Source organism: Tachypleus tridentatus, unplaced genomic scaffold (assembly GCF_004210375.1).
Source record: "Tachypleus tridentatus isolate NWPU-2018 unplaced genomic scaffold, ASM421037v1 Hic_cluster_1, whole genome shotgun sequence".
NCBI classification, from domain to species: Eukaryota; Metazoa; Arthropoda; class Merostomata; order Xiphosura; family Limulidae; genus Tachypleus; species Tachypleus tridentatus.
In genome coordinates, this window is record NW_027467777.1 from 7,117,698 (window position 1) to 7,144,288 (window position 26,591).

General features: G+C 34.9%; 1 long non-coding RNA gene across 3 annotated transcripts; it reads left to right on the forward strand.

Annotated features, from left to right (window-relative positions):
• Window positions 1–1,201: 1,201 nt before the first annotated feature.
• LOC143241964 (uncharacterized) lies at window positions 1,202–18,612 on the forward strand. Of its 3 annotated transcripts, none has more exons than XR_013022367.1 (3): window positions 1,202–1,337; window positions 4,876–5,039; window positions 17,807–18,612. It is a non-coding gene; the product is annotated as an uncharacterized LOC143241964 (long non-coding RNA). The 3 variants fall into 3 exon arrangements; XR_013022366.1 differs by lacking the exon at window positions 17,807–18,612 and adding an exon at window positions 17,051–17,201; XR_013022368.1 differs by lacking the exon at window positions 17,807–18,612 and adding an exon at window positions 8,616–8,717.
• The last annotated feature ends 7,979 nt before the right edge of the window (window positions 18,613–26,591 follow it).

Consider the following 26,591-nt stretch of genomic DNA (forward strand, 5'->3'; position numbering starts at 1 on the left):
ACCCTGATTCTTCTGCGTACGCGAGTTAAATAGAACCAGTCGGTGGTTTCTGAACTACTGCACTACACGTAAAGATGTAGTTTAAGCGTTATTAACATGCGTTATTAATGGTAATGTTGGCATGTAAATTCAAATATTACAAACAATAATTCTGGTCATGTAAATTATGTACTGTATTTGAAGTTTTATGAACTGCACCTTCGTGGAGTTTGGATTATATGAGATTTCATTAATATATTTTAAACGTGTGGTAAAGTTTGGTGAAACGGAGGCGCTTAGAGACAACAGTTGGTTCGTTTCGTGTTACATAGATAACGTACCCTCTTTTGTCTCTGTACTGGTAGTTTCGTTAATAATATTAGCTATAGTATCTAATTATATTACTTTTAAATATTTATTTATTAGTAAATTTTAGTTATAGATTTTGTTTCGCATTATCAACTTAATATACGTATTTAGGACTAACCTGAATCTCCTAGGCTGGTCTATCCTCTTGAGATGTTATTGAGATTAAGGCCGAAAATAATACTTTTTATAAAAAAAACGTTAAAAAAAAGACATTTAATTATCTATACTTATTAAAAGGTTTATTTGTTGTTTTTTTTTTAGAATCACTCTAAGTAGGTAGCTTGCTTTGATCTTAAGTCAATATTAATGTAATTTGTACAACAAAGCTATTGTATGTATTATTAATAACTATTAGCTTGTGTGTACCTCTTGATGTACTTTTTTAAAGTTACATTTCACATTATGTGCAAGTTATTCAGTAGTTTAATTAATACCTTACGTCTAGTCCATTTAAGTGGTTTAACTGCTCGTGTGTAAATTAAATACAATGACTTTGTGTAATTTATAATAATTTAATCACTTACGTATACCTTCCAAGTTGAAGATGTTTTACCACTTATCAAATTTGTGTGATAGGTGTAAGTAGTAATTTAAGAATATTTTAAACTTTGTAGAATTTAAAAGAAAATTGTTATTACCCACTGGTATTTAATATAAGGAATGAAAATACAGCCATTAATTCATTTATATAAGCCTTCAAAGTATTATTTTAAAATACCTTAAGATACACAAAGAACAACACAACTCTGAAGGATGCGTTTTGATTTCTAGTGTCTTACTAAAATATTTTCATCATTATTCAAAGTATGTCTAATTCGTAAGCATTTTGAGTCTTGAGTTATTTTATTTACAGGACTGGTTATGTAAAACTACATTATTCCTCAAAATGTACGAGCAAAAACTGGATGTTCATAGAATGTCTCCTACTACATTGCAGTCTGTTTTCAGTAAGGATGCCCCACTCAAACTTTACTACTTGATAGGTTGAGGTAAGTATTTGAGAATAATACGAATCTTATTTTATTTATTTGTTGTGCCTTGTTACGATGGGTTTAGTTTTAAACCTTACCTACTTGGTACTATATTAATTACTCAATTTAGCTCTTGTTACATGGAGCTTAAACATCATACTGCTATTGTTCAAGCAGTTTCAACATCATTATTATTACCGAAACCAAAGGTAAACTGGGGTTATGTTTGCATCCATGTGTGTGTGTGTGTTTATCAGCAATATTTCTCGAAAACATTTGGGTAGATTTGAACGAAAGTTAGTATACAATTGGACTATGACCCAACTCAGAAGTGATTAATATTTGGAGGGCCGATGTCAAAGATAACAGCAAGTTCACGAAAAAAAATCATATTTGTTACCATGGAGACCGATTTTGTACACTACTTTTGTTTTATATCTTATTCAAAAACGAACGGATTTGTTGAAACTTTGTAATCATGTAGAATATCATTACTTTTTGGTGTTGAAAACGACAAACATTCAGACACATTTTCAAATGTTTCAAGGATTAAATATGGTCAACGCCATTCAGGTACTGGTATTATTATTTAAAAAATCAATATTATTGTTTTATTATTGACTGAGTTAAAGGTATTGCGTTGAGCAGGTTACAAAATCGTAGTTTAGAATGCACTTGATTACTGATAAATTTAACGCCATCCTTTTGTTTCACTTTAAAACATCCTGTACCGAGTTAGTAACATTGTTAGCACTTGGTTGAATGAGGCCTTACAACAATAACGTTATTTAAACAAACCTGTTTCTAAACGATACAAAACATGGAAACTTACCAACTTGTCGGGATCAATATAAACCAGTGAACTAAATATTTAGTTTGTGAGTTATTTTTTATACAAGCATGATCATGTTTTGTTTATAACAAGAAACCTTGACTATACCATTTCTTTCCAACCTGAGAATAAAAGATTTAGTCTCAATTGTTAAGTTGGTTAAGAATAACGATATGGATGTCAGATATATAAAAATTATAAAGAATGGATATATGAAGTTCAAATAGCAAGACGATGAAGAATATAGATCTTGGTGAGAAGTGGTCGGTAATACAATGAATAATAGGGATTTGGGTGTCAAATAGTTAGTAAGACGATTAGAGACGTGGATGATATCAAGACGATAATAAAAATAGAGACGTGGATTATCAATCAAGCAGTCGGTAAGATAATGCAAAATGGAGATCTGATAGTTAGAAAAGAGGTGAACAATAAATATTTGGTTGCCAGATAGTTAGTGAGACGATGAAGAATAAAGATGTAGATGTCAAACAGTTAGAATAATGATGTGGAAATCAGATAGTTATAACAATATGAAGAATAGACATATGAAGTTCAAATAGCAAGACGATCAAAATACAGTACTGTGGTCTTTAATACAATGTATAATAGGGATTTGGGTGTTGTATAGAAAGAAGGACAAAAATAGAGATTTGTGTGTCAAATAGTTAAGACGATAAATAATAGAAATATGGATGTCAAAACAGTTAAAACAGAGTTGAAGAATAAAAATATAGAATCCAGATAGTTATAAAGATATGAATAATAGATATATTGATTTGATATAGCAAAACGAAGAACAATAGAGATGTGGATGGGAAGTTGTGAGTAACATAACAAAGAATAGAGATCTGGGTATTAAACACATAAAAGGACAAGAATAAACATTTCAGTGTCAAATAGTTAGGAAGACGAGGAAGAATAGAGATCTGCATATCAAATAATTAAAAAGTTGTATGTCAAATAGTTATAAAATTATGAAGCATAGATTTGTGACGTTCAAATAGCAAGACGATGTCAAACAGTCGTTAAGATAATGCAAAATGGAGATCTAAAGAATTAATAGTTAGAAAAGAGGTGAAGAATAAAGATATTGAAGCCAGATAGTTATAAAGATATGAATAATAGACATATGAATATCAAATTGCAAGGATAAAAATAGTTTGTTTGTTTGTTTGGAATTTCGCACAAAGCTACTCGAGGGCTATCTGTGCTAGCCGTCCCTAATTTAGCAGTGTAAGACTAGAGGGAAGGCAGCTAGTCATCACCACCCACCGCCAACTCTTGGGCTACTCTTTTACCAACGAATAGTGGGATTGACCGTCACATTATATGCCCCCACGGCTGGGAGGGCGAGCATGTTTTAGCGCGACGCGGGCGCGAACCCGCAACCCTCGGATTACGAGTCGCACGCCTTACGCGCTTGGCCATGCCAGGCCTTTCCCATTGCTACCCCTCACTTATCAGTTTTATTTTATATATCATTTCCTTCTTTTTGGCTTACGTCACTTTGTTACAACAACTGATTCAAGAGTATAGTTACACTTGAAACGAATACAAACTGTGAAGAAAGGCAACAATAAAGTTAAACCACAAAATTACTGAATATTTGCATATAATAACTATGGAGACCAGACATTAAAATAAAAGCCGAACTTTGAGAAGAAAGAACAAAATTTTATAGCAAAAAATTACCCACCTTACATTTCATAGGTATTTCGACCAGTACAATTTGTAGGTATAAAGTTTTGTATGAATATTTTAATTGTATATTCACATAAGATGATTCTAAAAATCTCAGTTAAATTCTTGAAATAAGAAACAAAAGTCAGACAATTATTAACATTCATTTTACTCTGCAACCTGTGAGGCTCAGCAATTAGAGTTAATATATACTGGGATGTTTCAGATAGCGTTGTACTGAAAACTTTAGAAAATGTGTAATTTTCTAAGACAAAAATATTATTTTATACAGTAATTAATGCAGTGGAAAACTGTTCTCATTGTGTGAAGCAAACATTATTTTTTGGTCTATTAAGTGTGTTATCGTTTATTTATAAATTAAGAGTTGTGTAACTTCTTTCCTTAAAATTATATTTACAAATTACATCAATAAATATATAAGCAGATTTAGTCCTAGTGAAAGTCTGGTTCTTGTTATGAGGTCAGAACTTTAAAACTCTGTTCTTTGATTAACAAAGGTTTGTCGTACGTATCGTAATCATCATCAGTCAAATGTCCACGATATTTTTCTTTCTAAGTTCAATCAGATATCTTTGGAATGTTTCCTCACGTTGGATGATAATGAATAGGCTTTGATAAGGAATTTAAAAGTGGTAGAGTTGTCAAGAATAACGACCATTTTGATCAAGTAATTATTTTAGTTAAGAATAACATTGTTATTGTCGGACGATGTAACATAAATATTTTTATTTAACGACAGTTCTTTTAAAATATTTCTTCAGGGCTTAAACGATAAGGACGAACATTAGGGATAAAATCATAAGAAGTAGAAAAGGCAGAGTTCTTTATTTTCGTCATAAAAATGTTACTCAATCGATAAAGAGTTATTTTGTCTTTCACAAGAAGGTCCTTTAGGTGTCTGTATTGTGATTTGAAAGTGTAAACTATGTTAGGTACATAGAGTTTACGTGGTGGAAGAGAGAACTGAAGACCTTTAGCTATCACTGATTTACACTGATTATTTATGTTATAATTACATAGGTTAACAATCTGGTCGCCAGGATGAAACAAGGAATGAATGCTGTTAATCAGTCAATTCAGCCTCAAATTTTGGACATGTTCACACTGCACAATTTGTCTTCGTTCTATTAGTTCCACTTGTTCAGTACATCGGTGCAATCAACACTGGTATCAATCATTCTAAGGTTAGTACAGAACACTTTGAACTTTTCCAGTAAAATTTATGTTCTGTTGATGTTTTGTACGAAATTCTTGATCCAACTCCACCAAACATGCTCACCCTTTATGATGTCTGTGTGGGGGAGGGAGAACATTGTTAGGGTCAATCTCACTATTCGTTTGTGAAAGAGTGGTTAGTGGATGGTGATGATGAGGTACCTCTATTCTTTCACTGCTAAATTACATACGACTAGCGTTGATAGCCCTCGTGTAGCTTCAGCCCAATGTAAATCAAAGCAATAGTATCTTCAGACAAATCTGATAATCTAACAACTTTTGAACATTTTGGTTTGGTTCTTTAAAGTGGAGATACTTTGGATTCACGTTTCGAAGAATGCATTCTGAAAAAAAGCAAATTTCAAGGTTGATGATTAATGGTATAACTATATTGAAGATGAAGAAATAGATTCATACAACAGAAGGGAACAGAGATAAAGTTTTCAATATTTTACAGATTCAGTATTTAAAGTAAACAAAATCTTGATGATGAGAAACCTACTTCAGATAAAATGTATATCTGAATGGCTGGTATGGGTACTAACACTTTACTGAGAAGGAGAGAAAAACATTTCGACCTTCCAAGATCATCTTCAGATGAAGAAAGAGAGAGTTCGCAAGTGGCCGTTGCTGGACATATGTCTCAGGGACGATGGTATAAACCAGTGGTGCACAAACTTTTAGAGTCAGGGGCCACAAAAAGTGAAGATTAAAATCGTCCCACAGTTGTTTCACACAAGATGGACATCACATTTAAGAACACACAAATGACGATTACATTAAAGTGTTTGCACATTATTCTGAGAAATGTTACAATACGTCAACTGTCACAAAGTCAATGCGATGGATGGTGCTGCATGTCATCTACGAACTTAGAAATGTTCAGCTTGACGTTGAAAGACGCAAGATTGCTTCCAGATGATCATCAGTCAGCTGATTGCGAGTGTTGTTTTATTCAGTTTCATATACGAGAAAGCCTGTTCACAAGTGGTGTGGACAAGTGCGTTCTCTTTCAGATTAGCAAATGTATCAGGCAACGTTTTGTAGAAGTCAAGCAAACTGTTTTCTCGGTAAATAACACGCAGTTCATCAGATGCTTCGATATCAGTAAGTTCAAGCTGATATTCTGCTGAAAAGTCATCCACTGACACACTGAACGGATCAGCAAAAAGTTTCATCAACAATCTGCATTGGTCAAAGTCGTGAGTGAAACCGTGAGTTGAAGGATTGGATCAAAGTATCTAGCTTCCCAACATAAACTTGTGTGTCAATGTCCTGATTCTTCTGTAGCTGTGACTGAAAAGTGGGAAAGTGCGCGAAGTTGCCTGATGTTGTTTGCTGCCAGAATAACTGCAACTTTGTCCTGAAAGCTGAGGCGTAATTTGCAAGCTGACAGACAAGCTGATTTTGCCTTGCAACTTCAAATTCAGATCATTCAAGTGTTGTGTCATGTCGACCAGAAAGGTCAAATCAGCTTACCATGTTGGATCAGTCATGGAAAGTATTTCTATCTTTGTTCTTGCTTCTGAGGAATTCTGTCAGTTCATTAATCAACTCCAATAATCTTCTGAGCATCTTCCCTCGACTCAGCCAGCGTACTTCACAGTGATACACAAGGTCACCATAGACTTAATCAATTTTTTTCAAGAAGACTTTGAAACTGACTGTGATTGAGCCCTCGTGATTTGATGAATTTAATGGTTTTCGTCACTAACGCCATCAGTGCCTGAAAACGAAGTTCTTTAATGCACAGGTTCTGTTGGTGAATAATGCAGTGCAACTTCACCAACTATTGTTCTGCTTTCCTCAATGCTTCATCAACAGTGCTACCAGCCCGCTACTTTCTCCGGTCATGGCTGGTGCTCCATCATTGTCACACTTACCAGTTTCGTGAAATCCAATGAAACACTACTATACTACTGTCTCCTCGAACAGAGCAGACCCAGTTGTCTGACCCTTCATGGAACCATGCTGATTTGTTCCTCTGTGATATCAAACGATGACGACACACCATGAAAAAAAAACTAGTTGCTGTGCTGTTGAACTGATGTCAGTCGACTCGTCTGCTGCTAAAGAGAAGTAAACAAAGTTGGCTGCTTTATTTGAAAGCGGTCTTGTCACATCTGCTGAGAGGTGTGAAATTCTTCACTGAACTGTCGTACGATTCAAAGCCACCATCTGTAGCTTGCGGACTGCTTCCGGACACAACTTTTCCGATACAGTAATCATGCATTGCTTGACAAAATAACCATCAATGAACGGTTGGCCAGATTTCGCTATCATCAACGAAATATCGTAACTGACCTCACATGCTGCACCTAAATCTGCTGACTGCTTTGAGAAAACGTTCTGCGACTGCCGCAGAGATTCTATTCGAGCTGTTCGTTTATCAATGACTACGTTGTGGAAATCTTTATGCTTCGACTCATAATGACACTTTATATTGAATACCTTCGCCACTGCTACTGTCGAATGACACAGCAGACAAATCACGTTCTTCTGTTCTTAAAGAAAACAGTACTGTGCAGTACAATCATCATGAAACTGCCGGTTTTTGTCATCAACTTTTCTTTTACGATTAGCTACCATTTTTGTGACGAAATAATATCAAAATAGGGCTCGTAAGTAAATCTCGAAGAACAATTGGAACGCGTGAGATTTCGTAATTAAGGAAATATTACGTCATTAAGCCAAAGATTATATGCCTATGCATTAACGAGATTTTCTTATTAAATTTTCTTTATTGCTCGACACAAATATGGAACCAGTGCCTAATCTAATGCATATTCTTCTATAGCGCTTAATCTTCGCGAACTCTAAGTGCGCGAACTCTCTATGTTTGAGTTTCCTGTTGGACATCGCGGGCCTGATTTTGTGCACCACTGACATAAACAGATACGGAAAGTTATTTACCCGTTGATAAAATAAAACGTGGTTATTTTGCTGTCGAAATAAGGGCAAACTGCTATCTGCACTGTCGTGCATAGAAACAACAAAAACCACAAGAAGGTCTTTCCCCGAATTTTAGTTAAGCTATAGCTAGAAGAAAGGCCGAATTTACACCCTGAACTGGTCTCGCGGGCAGATTGAAATTTTTACTATGTGACTAAGTATCGGGAATGTATTGCTCGTGCTAACTAGACACTGCTAGACAGATCACAGCCAAAAGGAACTTGCTTGATCGATGTTCATAGGTGTCCGCGACACACGCTTCAAAACCACTGTCGTAATGTTTGTCTGTTCATTCTGTCATTGTTAATTTGTTATGTTACTTAATAGCATTACATACAAAGTAAGTTTTATATGTGTAAAAACGGCTCGTTTGGGTTGAGAAAATATTTTACGTAGAGGAGCGAACAACGTGGTCAGCTTCCGGTCAGTTACCTCTTTCTTTCTTTGTGAACCTGACGATGACCGAAGAAGGTCGAAACGTTGTTCGCTCCTTGACGTAAAATATCTTCTCAACCCCAACTAGCCGTTTTTACATATATATTTCTCTACAAGTGGGTTTTCTCGATATCATTAAAGTAAGTTTTACTTTGCAGGTAACATTGTTATCAAACAAATGAAGACAACATGTACCACTCAATGTTCCTCTTTATTGAATCACTAAATGTCAGCACAAATATATATTATGTGTACTGAAAGTTTGCCAAATTTCATACAGATACATAAGTCGTATCGATACAGTCCTATCGAGTTCTTCATGGTAAGTACTCGTATGTTACTCTTTTACCAACACATTTTTAATATTTAGTGTTTGAATTAATTAAATACAGAAACAGACAAGGAAAGCTATTCAACCATTGATGAAACAAAACATGCTTATTGTACTGTCAAAACAAGGGCAAACTGCTATCTGCAGTGTCGTGTATGGAAGCGTTATAAACCACGAGAAGGTCTTCCCTCCAATTTTAGCTGAGCTATAACTAGGAGAAAGGCCGAATTTACACCCTGACAGGCAAACCGTAATTTTCACTTGGGGCACTCAACCGTGCGACTAAACATTACTAGTACATCTGTTCAATATATATGCCTGATTGACAACTTTACGTAAGTATCTGTAAAACATACATATCGTGTTGACTACTTTCCTGTAACCACTCAACAACATACATTCCTGGTTTACTACTTTATTAATAGCTTTGAACAACGTACATTCCTGGTTTACTACTTTATTAATAGCTTTGAACAACATACATTCCTGGTTTACTACTTTATTAATAGCTTTGAACAACATACATTCCTGGTTTACTACTTTATTAATAGCTTTGAACAACGTACATTCCTGGTTTACTACTTTATTAATAGCTTTGAACAACGTACATTCCTGGTTTACTACTTTATTAATAGCTTTGAACAACGTACATTCCTGGTTTACTACTTTATTAATAGCTTTGAACAACTTACATTCCTTGTTTGCTACTTTATTAACAGCTTTGAACAACATACATTCCTTGTTTGCTACTTTATTAATAGCTTTGAACAACATACATTCCTTGTTTACTACTTTATTAATAGCTTTGAACAACATACATTCCTTGTTTACTACTTTATTAATAGCTTTGAACAACATACATTCTTTGTTCACTTCTTTGAGCAACATGCATTCCTCGTTTACCACTTTATTAATAGCTTTGAACAACATACATAGATACCTGGTTGACTAAATTACCCTATACAACAGAACAACAGAGATACCTGGTTCACTAAATTACCCTGTACAACTGAACAACACAGACACCTGGTTCACCAAATTACCCTGTACAACTGAACAACATAGATACCTGGTTCACTAAATTACCCTGTACAACTGAACAACATAGATACCTGGTTCACTAAATTACCCTGTACAACTGAACAACATAGATACCTGGTTCACTAAATTACCCTGTACAACTGAACAACATAGATACCTGGTTCACTAAATTACCCTGTACAACTGAACAACACAGATACCTGGTTCACTAAATTACCCTGTACAACTGAACAACGTAGATACCTGGTTCACTAAATTACCCTGTACAACTGAACAACATAGATACCTGGTTCACTAAATTACTCTGTACAACTGAACAACGTAGATACCTGGTTCACTAAATTACCCTGTACAACTGAACAACGTAGATACCTGGTTCACTAAATTACCCTGTACAACTGAACAACATAGATACCTGGTTCACTAAATTACCCTGTACAACTGAACAACATAGATACCTGGTTCACTAAATTACCCTGTACAACTGAACAACATAGATACCTGGTTCACTAAATTACCCTGTACAACTGAACAACATAGATACCTGGTTCACTAAATTACCCTGTACAACTGAACAACAGAGATACCTGGTTCACTAAATTACCCTGTACAACTGAACAACATAGATACCTGGTTCACTAAATTACCCTGTACAACTGAACAACATAGATACCTGGTTCACTAAATTACCCTGTACAACTGAACAACGTAGATACCTGGTTCACTAAATTACCCTGTACAACTGAACAACACAGATACCTGGTTCACTAAATTACCCTGTACAACTGAACAACATAGATACCTGGTTCACTAAATTACCCTGTACAACTGAACAACACAGATACCTGGTTCACTAAATTACCCTGTACAACTGAACAACATAGATACCTGGTTCACTAAATTACCCTGTACAACAGAACAACAGAGATACCTGGTTCACTAAATTACCCTGTACAACTGAACAACGTAGATACCTGGTTCACTAAATTACCCTGTACAACTGAACAACATAGATACCTGGTTCACTAAATTACCCTGTACAACAGAACAACATAGATACCTGGTTCACTAAATTACCCTGTACAACTGAACAACATAGATACCTGGTTCACTAAATTACCCTGTACAACTGAACAACATAGATACCTGGTTCACTAAATTACCCTGTACAACTGAACAACGTAGATACCTGGTTCACTAAATTACCCTGTACAAGTGAACAACACAGATACCTGGTTCACTAAATTACCCTGTACAACTGAACAACATAGATACCTGGTTCACTAAATTACCCTGTACAACTACAACTGAACAACATAGATACCTGGTTCACTAAATTACCCTGTACAACTGAACAACATAGATACCTGGTTCACTAAATTACCCTGTACAACTGAACAACATAGATACCTGGTTCACTAAATTACCCTGTACAACTGAACAACATAGATACCTGGTTCACTAAATTACCCTGTACAACTGAACAACACAGATACCTGGTTCACTAAATTACCCTCTACAACTGAACAACATAGATACCTGGTTCACTAAATTACCCTGTACAACTGAACAACACAGATACCTGGTTCACTAAATTACCCTGTACAACTGAACAACGTAGATACCTGGTTCACTAAATTATCCTGTACAACTGAACAACACAGATACCTGGTTCAAATTACCCTGTACAACTGAACAACACAGATACCTGGTTCACTAAATTACCCTGTACAACTGAACAACACAGATACCTGGTTCACTAAATTACCCTGTACAACTGAACAACAGAGATACCTGGTTCACTAAATTACCCTGTACAACTGAACAACATAGATACCTGGTTCACTAAATTATCCTGTACAACTGAACAACACAGATACCTGGTTCACTAAATTACCCTGTACAACTGAACAACACAGATACCTGGTTCACTAAATTACCCTCTACAACTGAACAACACAGATACCTGGTTCACTAAATTACCCTGTACAAGTGAACAACACAGATACCTGGTTCACTAAATTACCCTGTACAACTGAACAACATAGATACCTGGTTCACTAAATTACCCTGTACAACTGAACAACATAGATACCTGGTTCACTAAATTACCCTGTACAACTGAACAACGTAGATACCTGGTTCACTAAATTACCCTGTACAACTGAACAACATAGATACCTGGTTCACTAAATTACCCTGTACAACTGAACAACACAGATACCTGGTTCACTAAATTACCCTGTACAACTGAACAACACAGATACCTGGTTCACTAAATTACCCTCTACAACTGAACAACACAGATACCTGGTTCACTAAATTACCCTGTACAACTGAACAACACAGATACCTGGTTCACTAAATTACCCTGTACAACTGAACAACATAGATACCTGGTTCACTAAATTACCCTGTACAACTGAACAACATAGATACCTGGTTCACTAAATTACTCTGTACAACTGAACAACGTAGATACCTGGTTCACTAAATTACCCTGTACAACTGAACAACATAGATACGTGGTTCACTAAATTACCCTGTACAACAGAACAACAGAGATACCTGGTTCACTAAATTACCCTGTACAACTGAACAACATAAATACCTGGTTCACTAAATTACCCTGTACAACTGAACAACATAGATACCTGGTTCACTAAATTACCCTGTACAACTGAACAACATAGATACCTGGTTCACTAAATTACCCTGTACAACTGAACAACACAGATACCTGGTTCACTAAATTACCCTGTACAACTGAACAACATAGATACCTGGTTCACTAAATTACCCTGTACAACTGAACAACATAGATACCTGGTTCACTAAATTACCCTGTACAACTGAACAACATAGATACCTGGTTCACTAAATTACCCTGTACAACTGAACAACACAGATACCTGGTTCACTAAATTACCCTGTACAACTGAACAACACAGATACCTGGTTCACTAAATTACCCTGTACAACTGAACAACACAGATACCTGGTTCACTAAATTACCCTGTACAACTGAACAACATAGATACCTGGTTCACTAAATTACCCTGTACAACTGAACAACGTAGATACCTGGTTCACTAAATTACCCTGTACAACTGAACAACACAGATACCTGGTTCACTAAATTACCCTGTACAACTGAACAACACAGATACCTGGTTCACTAAATTACCCTCTACAACTGAACAACACAGATACACTAAATTACCCTGAACAACACAGATGAACAACTGAACAACATAGATACCTGGTTCACTAAATTACCCTGTACAACTGAACAACATAGATACCTGGTTCACTAAATTACCCTGTACAACTGAACAACACAGATACCTGGTTCACTAAATTACCCTGTACAACTGACAACTGAACAACACAGATACCTGGTTCACTAAATTACCCTGTACAACTGAACAACACAGATACCTGGTTCACTAAATTACCCTGTACAACTGAACAACACAGATACCTGGTTCACTAAATTACCCTGTACAACTGAACAACATAGATACCTGGTTCACTAAATTACCCTGTACAACTGAACAACACAGATACCTGGTTCACTAAATTACCCTGTACAACTGAACAACGTAGATACCTGGTTCACTAAATTACCCTGTACAACTGAACAACAGAGATACCTGGTTCACTAAATTACCCTGTACAACTGAACAACACAGATACCTGGTTCACTAAATTACCCTGTACAACTGAACAACATAGATACCTGGTTCACTAAATTACCCTGTACAACTGAACAACATAGATACCTGGTTCACTAAATTACCCTGTACAACTGAACAACACAGATACCTGGTTCACTAAATTACCCTGTACAACTGAACAACACAGATACCTGGTTCACTAAATTACCCTGTACAACTGAACAACACAGATACCTGGTTCACTAAATTACCCTGTACAACTGAACAACATAGATACCTGGTTCACTAAATTACCCTGTACAACTGAACAACACAGATACCTGGTTCACTAAATTACCCTGTACAACTGAACAACACAGATAGATACCTGGTTCACTAAATTACCCTGTACAACTGAACAACGTAGATACCTGGTTCACTAAATTACCCTGTACAACTGAACAACGTAGATACCTGGTTCACTAAATTACCCTGTACAACTGAACAACGTAGATACCTGGTTCACTAAATTACCCTGTACAACTGAACAACATAGATACCTGGTTCACTAAATTACCCTGTACAACTGAACAACAGAGATACCTGGTTCTGTACAACAACAACATAAATACCTGGTTCACTAAATTACCCTGTACAACTGAACAACATAGATACCTGGTTCACTAAATTACCCTGTACAACTGAACAACGTAGATACCTGGTTCACTAAATTACCCTGTACAACTGAACAACACAGATACCTGGTTCACTAAATTACCCTGTACAACTGAACAACATAGATACCTGGTTCACTAAATTACCCTGTACAACTGAACAACATAGATACCTGGTTCACTAAATTACCCTGTACAACTGAACAACGTAGATACCTGGTTCACTAAATTACCCTGTACAACTGAACAACATAGATACCTGGTTCACTAAATTACCCTGTACAACTGAACAACACAGATACCTGGTTCAAATTACCCTGTACAATGAACAACACAGATACCTGGTTCACTAAATTACCCTGTACAACTGAACAACACAGATACCTGGTTCACTAAATTACCCTGTACAACTGAACAACACAGATACCTGGTTCACTAAATTACCCTGTACAACTGAACAACATAGATACCTGGTTCACTAAATTACCCTGTACAACTGAACAACACAGATACCTGGTTCAAAATTACCCTGTACAACTGAACAACACAGATACCTGGTTCACTAAATTACCCTGTACAACTGAACAACACAGATACCTGGTTCACTAAATTACCCTGTACAACTGAACAACATAGATACCTGGTTCACTAAATTACCCTGTACAACTGAACAACATAGATACCTGGTTCACTAAATTACCCTGTACAACTGAACAACACAGATACCTGGTTCACTAAATTACCCTGTACAACTGAACAACACAGATACCTGGTTCACTAAATTACCCTGTACAACTGAACAACACAGATACCTGGTTCACTAAATTACCCTGTACAACTGAACAACACAGATACCTGGTTCACTAAATTACCCTGTACAACTGAACAACATAGATACCTGGTTCACTAAATTACCCTGTACAACTGAACAACATAGATACCTGGTTCACTAAATTACCCTGTACAACTGAACAACGTAGATACCTGGTTCACTAAATTACCCTGTACAACTGAACAACATAGATACCTGGTTCACTAAATTACCCTGTACAACTGAACAACACAGATACCTGGTTCACTAAATTACCCTGTACAAGTGAACAACACAGATACCTGGTTCACTAAATTACCCTGTACAACTGAACAACACAGATACCTGGTTCACTAAATTACCCTGTACAACTGAACAACACAGATACCTGGTTCACTAAATTACCCTGTACAACTGAACAACATAGATACCTGGTTCACTAAATTACCCTGTACAACTGAACAACGTAGATACCTGGTTCACTAAATTACCCTGTACAACTGAACAACGTAGATACCTGGTTCACTAAATTACCCTGTACAACTGAACAACATAGATACCTGGTTCACTAAATTACCCTGTACAACAGAACAACAGAGATACCTGTTTCACTAAATTACCCTGTACAACTGAACAACATAAATACCTGGTTCACTAAATTACCCTGTACAACTGAACAACATAGATACCTGGTTCACTAAATTACCCTGTACAACTGAACAACATAGATACCTGGTTCACTAAATTACCCTGTACAAGTGAACAACACAGATACCTGGTTCACTAAATTACCCTGTACAACTGAACAACATAGATACCTGGTTCACTAAATTACCCTGTACAACTGAACAACATAGATACCTGGTTCACTAAATTACTCTGTACAACTGAACAACATAGATACCTGGTTCACTAAATTACCCTGTACAACTGAACAACATAGATACCTGGTTCACTAAATTACCCTGTACAACTGAACAACACAGTAGATACCTGGTTCACTAAATTACCCTGGAACAACACAGATACCTGGTTCACTAAATTACCCTGTACAACTGAACAACACAACTGAACAACATAGAGATACCTGGTTCACTAAATTACCCTGTACAACTGAACAACAACAGTACCTGGTTCACTAAATTACCTGTACAACTGAACAACGTAGATACCTGGTTCACTAAATTACCCTGTACAACTGAACAACATAGATACGTGGTTCACTAAATTACCCTGTACAACAGAACAACAGAGATACCTGTTTCACTAAATTACCCTGTACAACTGAACAACATAAATACCTGGTTCACTAAATTACCCTGTACAACTGAACAACATAGATACCTGGTTCACTAAATTACCCTGTACAACTGAACAACGTAGATACCTGGTTCACTAAATTACCCTGTACAACTGAACAACATAGATACCTGGTTCACTAAATTACCCTGTACAACTGAACAACGTAGATACGTGGTTCACTAAATTACCCTGTACAACTGAACAACACAGATACCTGGTTCACTAAATTACCCTGTACAACTGAACAACACAGATACCTGGTTCACTAAATTACCCTGTACAACTGAACAACATAGATACCTGGTTCACTAAATTACCCTGTACAACTGAACATCATACATGCCCAGTTGACTACTTCACTGGTACATCTGAACAACATACAACTTTAAATAATAATTATAAATCTGTACGAACAATTTCACTCAGATATACTTTAGACTTTATACTTTTGTAAGATTTATTGAGTGTAAGTCACAAAGATGTGAGAAACCAATCGAAACTTTCATGTTTGTTTATATGTAAAGTCTGACAAGATTCTACATTATACAATTTACCTGTTGTTTTTAACCCTTAATCTCAGAGCTTATAGACGTGTTTTAACAATAGACAATTTATTTACTGTTTTTTTAACTTCTAATCCCAAATCATATTGTTGTATTTGTTATCTAATTCTCATTTCTTGACATAGTAAATACTCAAGCCTCGTTTTTTGTACAATTTTCTTAGAGGTTTACTTTTGACAGACTTTTTATCTCATCCTTTTATAATGTTACAGAATGCGATATCAACACCTATCAGTGAAGCCCGACTTTGAAAGCAGCTGTAGACAATATTTGATTGGACAGAGAACATTATGTACTGCTTGTTTTATACATACTGTGAACAGTGGTGTCTGTCCATCAGTTCATCTGTCTCCTGTTTATGACGGCTTCACTTTTCATGTTGAGTGTGAAAAGCTATGGATGAAGTCAAAGTACAACATTAACTTTTAAATAACAGTAGAACAGGTATGAATAATGTTAACAACAAACAGGATATTCTACACTAACTTGTTATGAATTAATAACACTATGTATCAGAATGTGACATAACGGTTTGTTATTGTTAAATTGTTCTTAGCAGAACACTTACTATACAAACATAGAAAACCAAAACTCATGTAACACACTTACTCTAGAGTATCACACAATCTTACAATTAGTCTTTAGTCACTGCTACACGAGGGCTATTTGCGCTAGTCAGCCATAATGTAGCAGAAAGACCAGATGGAAGTCAAGTAGTCATCGCTACCAACCGCCAAGTCTTGGTCTACTATTTTGTACTATTTGCTGGTGTATAACTCATCATATACCATTAGGTTCCTCGACTCAAATCACTACAAGTTGATGTATATATAAATAATTTACGTAGGTTCTCATACACTTTCTCGCACCATTTACTATGATAACTGTATTTATATATACACATATATATGTATGTACATAGATGTAGACGGACGAGAATTTAAATAGAAATGTTGATATTTTTTTAGGGTAACACTGTCTTCTCAGTCAACGTTGTACGAATGTTGATGACGAAGCTACGTATGGACAATTCCACAGAAACTGCGCATGTCAGGTAGATATTAGTGGTTGTCTGATTTAATAACAAGCTCAGCGATGGTAAAAACTATTTTAAAATTTGAAGAAAAATAAACATATGAGTATCTAGAAAACTATGGGAAAATATCAGTATATTTAGTGAAGTATTTGTTGTATTTTTTACTTTATAAGTAATTCTATCTTTTTAAAAGTAGTAACATAGAAATTCAAGAATGTTCTGGTGTTTGTCCTGTTTGAAATTATTTAGATTTTTATTGATTACTTCAATTACCACTCCTCAACATATTTCACACTTGAACATTGATAATAAAACTGTAAACAGTTTCAGGTTTGTTTTGTTTTCTTTTAACCAATAGCTTAACCTTTTAATGTACTTCTATACATCAGAATTCCCAGATGTTAAGTGATTTATAGAACTGTGTATTCTTAAAAAACACATTAACTTATTACAATAAAATTTATATCAGGTTGTGACTGTTATACAAGATTAAATATTAATATGAATAGATACAGCTTAAAGGATTTTTCAAAATCTATAAAATAAAAATCAGTCCTAACCTCAGAATCACTAGAAACAAAAGTCCACGAAACGTATTTGGGATTTTATTGTAAAGAAATGTAAACAGCTTTCCAAAGGAAAATAAATGTCAGAAGAGAATAAATAACTGTTTTTATAGGAAAGTCATCAAAGCTACTGCGCTTCTTTTCCGTTTACTCGGAATCACTTATCTTCTGCATCAGTCCTCATGACGATACTCACCTACAGAGAGGGAGTACATGGTAACTAACGCCTTGTTGTAGTCCTCCAAGTAAGTATTTCAAGTCTGATTTTATATGAACGGGGAAAGCAGAAAAATGTGGGTGTGGTTCTTACTGGCCATAAATCTGTTATTTTCACATCACTTCCAAATCCTTGACAGTGCTGGATATTAAACCTTACGGTCCGTCCAGTTACTATTATTTCTGTATCTTACACAGTTCGTAAGTTTGTGTGTGTGTTTTCTTATAGCAAAGCCACATCGGGCTATCTGCTGAGGGGAATCGAATCCCTGAATTTAGCGTTGTAAATCCTAGACTTACCGCTGTACCAGCGGAGGGGGGACAGTTCGAAAACTGTCTGACAGAATATTTATTAATCATTTCTCTGGTATGTCAATGTATGTATAACCACAACTATATGGCTATAATTCGTAAGTCTCCTGAACTGACTAAAAGAACAACAGTGGGAAATTATCGTTACTTAAACTTAAGTCAAATTATTTACCCACAAACTAACTCAGTGTAACATCTAAACTGGTCATCACCAACCATCGCCAAATCTTGGGCTACTCCTTTACTAACGAATAGTGTTATTGAAGGTCGCATAATGACACCTCAACGGCTGAAAGAGCGGCCACGAATAGTAACTAAGGAGACAAGATATTAAAATGAGAACCGAACTGTGCGAAGAAAAAACAAAATCTTATGGAAGAAAGTTTCTAACACTGCATTTCATGGGTACTTCGTCCAGCACAATTTGTAGGTATAACGTTTTCTATAAATATTTTAATTGTATATTCCCATGGAAACATTTTATACATCTGAATTAAATTCTTAAAATAAGAAACAAAAGTTAGACAATTAGTAAGTAACATTAACTTTACTCCACAACCAGTGAGAAGCCTAGTAATTAATGTTAGCAAATACTTGTCTGTTTTCAATAACGTCGTGTTGAAAAGTTTAGAAAAATTGAACATTTTCTATAAAGAAAGAGAGAATCTTTTTACGACACGTACTGCATGGGAAAGGTTTTCGGACTGTTCTAATATACACTATATTTTATTATCTGTTAAATGTGGTACCGTTTATTGAAAAATAAGCTTTAAACTCCATTTCTTAAAACTGTATCTATAAATTATATCAATAAAAAAAGATATAATCAAATCTTCAGGTTTAGTCCTAGTGAAAGTAGGGCTCTTGTTATACGAAGAGTACTTAATATTCATTTCTATGGAAAACAAACGCTTGTTGTTCGTATCATAGTTACTTTTAAAATTATCCGAATTTAGAATGCTAAAGTGAGAATTTTTTATAGTTTTTTCTTAATAGAGACATTTGATAAATAGTGACACACTGTATTTATTATTTCGGTCAAATAGACACAGATATGCACGTTATGTCGTTTATATAATAGTGAGATTAGAAAATATAACTTAATTAATTGTTTATATTGGATTTACCTAAAATATATATCCTGAATGTTATATAATGCTGCAATTGTTAATATGTAGCGTAAAATATCTTACATATTCCACATTCACTATTTAAAGGAAAACAAAAATAATACATTATTTCTACCTAAATAACTAAAATACATTGCTGAAATAACAATTATTTAATCAAAACTAAAATATATAGAAAGTAAATTTCTAAAAATAACAAAATGCTGTACATATATTAAATGGAACGATTTTAATGAAGACTACATGATATTTGGTGTTGGTTAAAGTTGTTTGATGTAGATGGTTTCTTTAAGTATGAATTCCAGATCAGTATCATCCCTACAAAGAATATTTATATTTTATCGTTCGTGTCCTGTTTCTTCACTATGTTAGCGTATAAACGAAAACCATGTGTCACCGAACATTTCTGTGTGTTTTCATGAACAATCCCGTATTTTATTAGTTCTTACTACTAGATGGCGTTCGGCTTTCTCAGTACGTCAGGCCATGCAGTTTTCTTGGGTGAAAATATGGACAAGCCCTGAACAAAGATAAATTTGGATGTCTTTAGTCAGAAGAATTCCCTTCTGTATGATATGGGGTTAAACTTAATCTGGAACTAAAACATAATTTGTGAGTTATAAAAGTGGTTACTTATCACCATATTGATCTGTATTTTTTATCCTATTTTTAACTTAACTGTTTTTTTTATCCAACACCAACTTGTAAGCACCTTTCACATGTTGAGTGCACACCCACATATCATATTTTAAACTTTAAGTAAAACATAATTATAAATGTATACTAACAGTTTTATTCATAAATACTTTAGACTTTATAATTATGAATCATTCATTCAGTGTATGTCAAGAATTAAAACCAATCCAGACTTTCATGTTTGTTTAAATGTGAACGAGCTTCTCCAGTAGACAACCTACCTATTGATTTTTGACTCCAAATCCTATGATTGTAGTTGTTAACTAATTATCATTTCTTCACATACTAATTACTCATGTCTTGTTTTTCGTACAATTTTCTTAGTGGTTTACTTTCTGCAATCTTTTTATCTTATCTTTTTATGATATTACAGAATTTGACCTGAACAACGACCACGACTTGTGAGTAACTTTCAGATGTAGAGTGCACACGTTTATATTAAATATTAAACTGTAAGCAAGAAATAATTCTAAGTCTGTATGAACAGTTTTACTCAGAAATACTTTGTAATTTATAATTTTGTGACATCCATTGAGTGTTAAGTCACAAAGAAAAAAGGAAATCCAATCCAGATTGGACAGAGAACGTTATCTACTACGTTTTATACAACATACTGTGAACCGTGGTGTCCGTTCATCTGTCTCCTGTTTATGTTGAGAATGAAAAGCTACACCAACGTGTTATGAATTAATAACACTGATTCACACATCAACATGTGACGTAACGGTATGTTATTGTTGAGTGGTTCTTAACATGACTGAAATACTCAATCATTACTTCTTGTAGTTGTTGGTATAAGGAATATAGGTTCAGAAAGTTTGATTAATAACACCAAAATATACCAATCATTCAAATTAATATAGAATTTTGTCTAATGAACAATTAATTTTATGTTTAAGGACATTAAAGTCATCTGTTGAAACACTACACGCAAAGAGATAAAGAGAACTTTTAAACGGATTGTTTGAAAAATTCTGTTTCGTATTCTCTCTGAGATGTTTACCAACTTTAGGTTCCAGTTACATACAGATAATTTGAACACATTTAATTCTAGCATTTCGTTACCATTATATAACAAATACTATGCTTCATATATTTTAATATAATTTATTCTCCATATGGTACAGCACTTATTGTACAGAGTTACAACGTTAAAATCATGGTTTAAATTATTCTCAGTTAACAGATAGCCAGATATGGCTTCACTACAGAAATAACACACACATAATATAATTTAATTTTATTTAATGTTATACTTGGAAAAATGTTTATTTCACAATATATTTTTCAACAAATTATTGACTAATATTTTTATTCAGACTTTTTGTACTCGATATAAAGTTAATAGTCGTGATTATATTTAAATATTGATTTCAGATATTATTACATTATTATTTGACATGTAAAATGTTGAGTTTTGTTTACATAGTTGTATTCATAGTTAATGGTTTGTTTTGATTTACAGAATTCTACCAAATATACTGCAGCATAATTATCTGAGATAACTTGAAATTACTGGTTCAAGTGTTAATGGAAACTATAAGAAGAAACGAAGGAGAAAAGATATTTCTGTTTGTCTGCCACATTAATTGGTTGAATTCAGAGTATTAGAAATGTTTGATTGACAGACACAAACTTTATTTTGGAAGGACAATGTAATAAGATTCGCAAAATGTTTTGTTAGGCATCGTTTTGAAAAATATTTAAAACTATATACTCATAGAAGATTATACCAGATTATTGTACATAGTCTAAAATATCTAGTTTCATACTATTTTCGATAGAATATCTTTTTGTTCTCACATAACAGCTATTATTGTTCAGTGCAGCCTTCAATATGCGAAAATATTTTTGGTTCCACTAGCCTTGAAATTCTCATCTACCGCACGTTTCAACAATGGTTCATCTGCGTTGTAGCATGTAAATAAACAAGCACAACGCTTCACTGAAACATACTCTACTATCAAAGCTGGAAGCTGGCTTCCTATTTACTGTAGAACACAGTCTTCAAAGTTGACAGAAAAGAAGTACCAGAAGTGTGAGGAGAGTAAAGTATCAATGGGAAATATATTTTCAGTGTAAGAAAACATCAACTTTGACACGATATCTTACCTAAAAATAACAGGAATCACATTGAGAAGCTCATATTGACTTGGTGGAGGAACCTAGATGAGCAGTCCTCGGAAAGTGTCCACAAGATGCCCTCGGAGTGTGACTTCTCTTCTTGGAGGAACGCACTTGTGGGATAACGTGTAAATAACTAGGTACACTATTTTTCCTATCTTGAAAGTACGGGTCACGACGCTGGGTGTAAAATGACATTTTTCCCAACTGTAGATATCCGGGCTGATCCACCTTCTTTTCCCATGTTGGGGAGGGACATCTTAGCAGATACAGCACATATAAATTTGTCCATCTTTCTTAGGAAACACAATTTAAATTAGTCCCATGGTAGAGTGGGGAACATCTTAGTAAACACAATACATATAAATTAGTCCACCTTCTTTCCCATGGTAGAGTGGGGAGCATCATAGTAAACACAATACATATAAATTAGTCCACCTTCTTTCCCATGGTAGAGTGGGGAGTATCTTAGTAAACACAATATAGTAAGCACACATACATATAAATTAGTCCACCTTCTTTCTCATGGTAGAGTGGGGAGCATCCACCTTCTTTCTCATGGTAGAGTGGGTCCAACATCTCAGTAAACACAATACATATAATCAGTGTTGTCGAGAAACCCACTTGTAGAGCTGAAATATATGAAAGTGGTGTGGTGTTTGTCAGTGCAGTTTTTTACATAGTATAGACCTCAGTTTTGTGCCTGGTTTTGAATAAATTTGGTATTAACTGGAATGTCGTATTTTGTTACTAGTTTTTTGTTACCAAATGTTGGTTATTTGTTTGCTGATGTCAGGAATATATGGTATACAGCGGTATATGGTTTCGTGATTTTTTGATTCGTGAGATGTGTTTACTTTAGTTGGTTGATTTTGCTTTCTGTCTAGGTGTTTGCGTATAATATTTTCTACGGTTTGTGGAGGAAACTTATTGATGTTGATGAAGTATTGTTTTATTTTGTCTGATTCATCGTTAATTTTATCTGGTGAGCATCGGTGTTTGGCTGTGTTTATTTGGTTTTAGTATGTTGAGTTTTATTTTGTTTCATGTGCTGAGTCCCAAGGAATGTATAGTCCAGTATGGGTGATTTTTCGGTGGATTTCTGTTTTGAATTGTGTGTCGGTTCTTGTAATTTTGAGGTTAAGAAATGATATTTGATTGCTTTCTTCCTGTCTATACTATGTAAAAAAACTACACTGACAAACACCACAAAAACGTTATTTATAAAATACAATGTGATAACTGCCACGACTTCTATATTGGAGAAGCAATTAGAAAATGGAAACCAGATTAAAAGAACATAAAAGTCACCTTCACTCGTTTTCGAACACTCCAAGTCAAATAAACACAACATAACCATAGAAAACACACAAATACTAAATAAAGAAACAAACATAAACAAACGCAAAATTAAAGAAGCCTTACTTATACAACAACGTAAACCCAAAATAAACCAATATAGAGGAACGCCTTTATACCTATATTAAATGTAATAAAATAAAATTATATTATATATTCAAACATCTAACACCGCCCACTACATTCCGACACCCAGTTACACAACCCCTTTCAAAGATGTGGTCAGCTTTCGGTCAGTTACCTCTTTCTTCATGAACCTGACGATGACAGAAGAAGGTCGAAACGTTGTTCGCTCTTCTATGTAAAATATTTTCTCAACCCAAACGAGCCGTTTTTGCATATATATTACAATTCATATAAATTAGTCCACCTTCTTTCCCATGGTAGAGTGGGGAGCATCTTAGTAAACACAATACATATAAATTAGTCCACCTTCTTTCCCATGGTAGAGTGGGGAGCATCTTAGTAAACACAATACATATAGATTAGTCCACCTTCTTTCCCATGTAGAGTGGGGAGTATCTTATCTTAGTAAACACAATACATATAAATTAGTCCACCTTCTTTCCTATGTAGAGAGGGGAGTATCTTAGTAAACACAATACATAGAAATTAGTCCACCTTCTTTCCAATGATAGAGTGGGGAGCATCTTAGTAAACACAATATATATAAATTAGTTCACCTTCTTTCCCATGATTGGGTGTGGAGCATTCTTCTCAACGCGATACATCTAAACGGGTTCACCTCTTTTCCTATGATAGGGTGGGAAACATCCGAGCTAAAACATTACATCTAAAGTGGTCCACCCTCTTTCCAATGATTGGGTGGGGGGGCATCCTAGCCAACACAATACATCTAAACTGGTCCACCTCCTTTCCATACCAGATCTCCAAAGAACCAGCCTGCAGGAGATGGTATGAATGGAGTTTCTCGGCCGACTGGTATATTCATTGGCTGCTACAGCTCCTTCTGAAACAAGATAAACCTTTTAACACAGTTAAGATGTCTTCTCTCTTCGTTTGCCTTAGAGATTTTTCTCTTTAGACAATTGCCATCTTGGCTCATGAGATTTCTCATAGTTCAGCATGTGTCTTCCAACAATCTTAGAAAAACTAACTTCCTATTTTCTCGTTCTCTCTGTGGTATTTAAAATTTGTTTTGTAGATTTACTAGTTTTTAATAACAGAGATTTGCTTTGTTTCTCGAATTACATTTTTTTTCTATTTATTAACGTAGAAATCCATATCACTATTTCTCTATCCTTTGTGAGAGAAGAATGTTTACCAATAAGTGAAATTTCAACAGTGGCGAGGAGATGAAAGTTACGTATTGATGACGTGACACCCACTTTTTCATATATTAGTGAACACCATTATGTAGCCTGCAACTTCATTCACATCTATTTGACACTCTTTCATCCCTTCGATGTCAATCTGTTTGACGGAAATTCAGCAGAAGGTCAGCTTGTTTGTTTACGTTCATCTACTTCTAAGGCTATGTGAACTTCCCACTGAGGACAGTATTCGACCATCCTCTCATTATGTGGGCTTAATTTCTCATGTATATTCCATTCCAGGTCTTTTTTTTTCCCTCTTTCACAATCCCGTTTGTATAAATCTAATCCTGATGTATTATTTCTTTTCATCAGTTACTTACATCTGCATACATACTGATTTCTTTTTACACCAACTACATTTCCAGAACTATATGTCTGGTCCTCGTAGTCTTACTGATTCACTGATTAAGAATTATAGTTATTTTTACATGCACTATCTAGATTCAGAAACTGTGGTATAAATTTTGAATTTTTGGAAAGCTGACCCATTTATTCAGTTCAACTACCCAGTACACAATTACCCTGTCTTTTCCTGAACCTTCTTTGTTTGCCTCCTTGCACTTTACGTCTTCATTTCATGTCAGAAGTACTTCATAGAGATGCTGTTCCCTTTGGAATGATTCTCATGTATTTGAAGCGATTAATTTGAAAACAGATCATTTGTATCATGATCTGCCTATCAAATAGCCGCTTCACTCACAAGTTTTCTGATGCGTATGTGTTCATTTGGGTAATTACGACTTATTTTTTCTTTAATAATGAAATTTCATGAGTGGAGCAGTATAGAGGGAGCTATTAAACAATAACATCATTATCCATTAATAAGAATTACGTGAGTTCAGATTGAAGTTGCCTAAAAACTAGTGTCACGCAGATACTCAAGGCAGATGTTCACAGAAGATATAATATCTGTGTGAAATGGTAAGCGTCTAATGGAAACACATTTTCATGTAAGAAAATGTTAACTTTTTCCAAAA